The 5000-nt window shown below is 56.7% G+C and overlaps 1 pseudogene; it reads left to right on the forward strand.

Moving 5' to 3' along the window:
• Positions 1-5000, forward strand: part of LOC125058978 — a 9589-nt pseudogene that overhangs the window by 2676 nt on the left and 1913 nt on the right.

Below are 5000 nucleotides of genomic sequence, written 5' to 3' on the forward strand. Positions count from 1 at the left end.
CAACGTGAAGAAATTCAAGCAAGCGCGGGTAAACGGCGGGAGTAACTATGACTCTCTTAAGGTAGCCAAATGCCTCGTCATCTAATTAGTGACGCGCATGAATGGATTAACGAGATTCCCGCTGTCCCTATCTACTCGTCGTTCGGTACTCGTAGCGAGCGGACGTGTATAAGTGCGTGTTATTGCTCCGCAATAATTTGCTTGAAATTACTAATTTTACTTGCGTTGTCACATCGCGAATTAGAATTGGTATTAGAAATTACACGCGTGATTTACGGTTTAATTTCCAAGTGACAAAGTGTGGTGCAAAAGGATTTGGAAGGATTCTTAAAGGACTAGCCGCGTGGCTAACCGCGCGGCGCGGTAAGTGCTAGGATAAATAAGATCTAGCAGTTATTATTACGATTTAGCGTTTAGTTTGATTATTTTGTCGTTTTTTTTATAAGCTAATTTGTACTAGAAACATTCCTTCCTTTGTTCCTTTGTTCTCACTCGGTGGCGTGATCGGTGACGTGGTTAGGTGCGGCAGTATAGGTGGGAGCGGGATAGCGCGCATATTGCGGTTTCACACCAATCCGTTGTGGTCGGGGGCGTGGCGCGAGTGCGTTAGAACGGGATAGTAAAATATCTCGTTCCTTGTCTCTTAGGCGTGGTCAGTGACGTGTGGGCGGTACGTGTTGGAGCGGGACAGAATATATAGGCGTTTCGGTCTGACTCTGGTAGAGTGGTAGAGTCTAAGGTAGAGTCGAAGGTAGAGTCGAAGGTAGAGTCAAAGGTAGAGTCGAAGGTAGAGTCGAAGGTAGAGTCGAAGGTAGAGTCGAAGGTAGAGTCGAAGGTAGAGTCGAAGGTAGAGTCGAAGGTAGAGTCGAAAGTAGAGTCGAAGGTAGGGTCGAAGGTAGAGTCGAAGGTAGAGTTAGGTAGAGTCGTGGTTAGAATCGTCGGCAATATAACAATAGTAGAGGCCTGCGAGGAATGGACAAAAGTGCCTTTGACGCCATTATGGCGTCAAAGGAGCGCGAGCTCGACGAGTTAGAGCGGCAGGGGCGAGAGCAGGGGTTTGCGCCTCGCAGGTCTCTGATGCGGACCCCGCCACGTGATGTGTTTCCGCGGCTGCCGGAGAACGAGGGGGCGCGAAAGCGCAAGCAAACTTCTCCGCTAGAGCTGGAGGAGGCACCCCGTCGGAGGGTGTGCCAGGAGCGCGCCTCTCCACGCAGTGAGGAGGGGAAAACGGTTGGGGACTCGCCGGTAGCATCGGCGCCAATATCTGTGGGGGACTTCGTCGTTGAGGCTAACTCGGCTGGCGAGGCCATCATGGCAGCGACATCGGCGTCAACGTCGAAATTGAATAAGGCGGAAATAGCCCAAATTGGCACTCAAGTGCAAAAGCTAACGGGCATAATAGCTCTATTGTCGGCGCGTCTGGGCGAAGAGCGCCTGAAAAATTGCGAGCTGGAGCACAGCGCGCGCGGCGGCGGACAGAGCGCGAAAGAGCCCCAGGCCGAGGCGGGGTCCCTTAACTTCGCGAAGGCCCTCAATACGGGGAGAGGCCCGGCACCTAAGCCAGCATCGGCGGGAACCGTGCTGGCTTTCTACCCGGCTGATGAAAAGTCAGAGAACCTAAAAACCGCGGAGCAAACGAAAGCAGCGCTCAAGCAGGCGCTGAACCCCCAGACCCTAGGAGTCGGTATTGCGCAGGTGCGCAAAATAGGAAACGCGGGAGTTATTGTACAGGCGGCAAGCAGGGGTGACGCGGAAAAAATTAGGCGCGCGGTTCCTAATAATTTGCGGGTCCAGGTTCCGAAACCGAGGGCCCCTCTCGTTGCGGTCGTGGCGGTCGACGGCGCCAGAGTTGACTCGGGCGCCTTCCTAAAAGCGTTGCGAACCCAGAACTTTGAGGGCCAAGCCGAATGGGGCAAGGAAGAGGTCGACGTGGCCTTCAAGAAGAGCGCCCGAGGAGGCGCGTGCACCACGGTGGTGCTGCGGTGCAGTCCTGCTTGGCGAGACAAGCTGGTCTCGAAGGAGCGAGTGTACATAGAGTGGGAGCGTCATATCGTGCGGGACTATGCGGACGCTACCTGCTGCGGCAAATGCCAGGGCTACGGGCATGCGGCACGCTTCTGCAGGGCAACAAAGGACACCTGTGGGAACTGTGGTGAGGAGGGCCACACGCACAAGGCGTGCACAAACACGTTCCGTAGGTGCGCTACGTGCAAAAAAGCCGGGAAACCCTCGGAAGACCACCGAACCGCTTCGGCCCAATGCCCGGCGAGACAAGCGGCGGAAAAGCGGTCATTAGAAAGAACCAATTATGGATTATAGGTCCATAAGAAGTTCACGAGGAGACAAGATGGACATCTCGGTCGGACAAATAAACCTGCAAGGGTCGGCGACGGCTACCAAGGAGCTGCCGGCTCTCGCAAGGCATCTGAGCCTCAGCGTCTGTCTGGTGCAGGAACAATACCCGGCGGCTCTGCTGCCGGGGCTATACCAGCACGATGTGGCACCAATGGCCGGAATCGTCGTGCTGAGGAACGATCTGGCAGTGCTCGTACTCCACAACTTGTGCACGTCTCACTGCTTTGTGGCACAGCTTGGAGGAAGGGAAAACGCCGTGTACGTGGTGTCGGCGTACTTCCAGTACAGCGACGAGATAGCCCCACACTTGGAGCACTTGGAGCGTGTGCTGGAGGCTCTTCGAGGGAAACGCGTAGTGATTGGCGTCGACACAAACACCCACTCACAGCTGTGGTACAGTCGCGAGGACCAGTGTAGAGGAAGAGGCAGATTGGCAGAACAGCGTAGGACGGCTATGGAGAGCTTCGTGCTGTCGTGGGGTCTCTTGGTCCATAACGTCCAAGGTCAACCGGACACCTTTAGTTCACCGAATGGGAGCTCTAATATAGACGCCACCCTAGGAACGAGAGGAGTTCGAATCGACGGATGGACCGTGCACGCCGATCTCAGCACGAGTGACCACCGCCTGATCACGTTCGTGATCCATCTCGGCTCAATTAATTCTTCGGGCCAACTGCATCGGGCGCGTAGCACAGAACAGGGCACGGAGCCGATAAGGTTCCGGGACCGTGGGGTGGATTGGGACCGTTTTCGCTCCGAACTCGCGCTGCGCGTGGGCAGGATCACGTATAACGCCCCTGCTCAGGCTCTTTGTTCGGCGTTTACTTCCGCTGTCGTGACTTCGGCGGGGAAGTGTTTGGGAGTGGTTGCGCCTAAACGGCTTGGGGGATACGAATGGTGGTCGGGTGAACTGGACGGCCTCCGCAAGCAGCATAATAAATTACGTCGGGAGTGGCAACAGTCCCGGCGCGCGGGCGGACTGTGCGAAGAGAGCGCGCGACAACGCTTTCATCTTGCCCGCTCTAGGTACCGGAAAGCGATGCGGAATGCTGAAACCGAGCATTACAAAAGAATTTCCGACTCCGGAAATGAAGATCCCTGGGGAATGGCGTACCGGCTCGCAAGCGGGCGTGTGCGTCCACCCTCGGGAGTGGTGAACGGGATGAAGCTATCGCAGGGATTCGCTACAAATATAGAGGAGGCGATGTCCGGAGTCCTGGCGGCCATGTACCCGGACGATGATGTGACGGTCGATTCGCCGTACCACTCGAGGGTACGCCTTGCCGCCACTTTCGCGCCGTCGGGGAAAGACGTTGACATAGTGGACAGGTCAGCACTTGAAAGGATCGTCAAGAGCCTACCAAATAAATGTCCGGGGCTAGACGGCATCACGGCGCGTATCGCCAAGGTCGTTTGGAATGTGGCCGCGTCGGAGATGACGTATATGTATAGCACGTGTGTCCGAGAAGGCGTGTTTCCAGACGTTTGGAAGATCGGAAGGCTAGTCGTGATACCGAAGGGTAATGGGAGACCACTCACGGACCCGAAAGCGTACAGGCCCGTTACGCTTCTGTCGGTACTGGGGAAGATCCTGGAGAGGCTGATCTGCGAGTGTACACCGGGCCTAAGCGGCCGTATATCGCCCAATCAGCACGGATTCATGCACGGGAAGTCGACGGTGACTGCTCTGAGCAGAGTACTGGAGGTCGTGCGAGAGACGAACCATAAGTACGTCCAGGCCATCCTATTGGATATCTCGGGCGCGTTCGATAACGCATGGTGGCCGATGGTGCTGCTCAAGTTTAAGCAGGGTGGTTGTCCGCGCAACTTGTACAGACTGCTCTGCTCGTACTTCACTAACAGAAAAGTGGGGATGTTCGCGAATGACGTATCCGTCTGGAAGGGTTCCACTATGGGTTGCCCACAGGGCTCCGTATTGGGGCCGACACTGTGGAACATTCTGGTGGACGATTTGTTGCGGATAGCGGTGCCCCCCGGTGTTAGTCTGGTAGCGTACGCGGATGACGTCACGGTCTTGATCGAGGCGAACTCCCGGGCGGACATCGAGCGGAAGGCGGCGACCACTCTTCAACTGGCACTCGAATGGGGCCAGCGGAATAGGCTGTCGTTTTCGTCCGCGAAAACGCAGTCTATAACACTGAAGGGCAGGTTCCAGCGTCCGCCGGTGATCCGGCTGGGTGGCGACTCGGTGGTGGCCGTTGGCGCGGCGAAGCTACTCGGCGTGGTGCTGGACGAGCGTGGCACGTTTGCGGACCACGCCCAAGACATCGGAGAGAGAGGTGCAAAGTGCTTCGGGAAGATGGCCAGGGTGTCTGCCTCCTCCTGGGGTGTCAGATACCCTGCGCTCCGGTTGCTATACTACGGGACATTTGTCGCGACCATTACGTACGCGGCGGCTGTGTGGTATGGCAGATCTCTCGCGTTCGTGGTGGCGAGTCGGCTGTTGCGAACACAAAGGTCCGCGTTGGTGCTTCTGACCAAGGCTTATCGGACGACAAGCACCCCGGCGCTGGCCGTCCTAGGCGGCGTGCTGCCGGCAGATCTAGAAGTGTACCGTGCGGGCAAGATTCAGGCGTCGAAAGGGGAAACAGCTAAGGGAGAGTTCGCGGACTTGAAGCGTAGGG

Source organism: Pieris napi, chromosome 18, assembly GCF_905475465.1.
Source record: "Pieris napi chromosome 18, ilPieNapi1.2, whole genome shotgun sequence".
Taxonomy (NCBI): Eukaryota; Metazoa; Arthropoda; class Insecta; order Lepidoptera; family Pieridae; genus Pieris; species Pieris napi.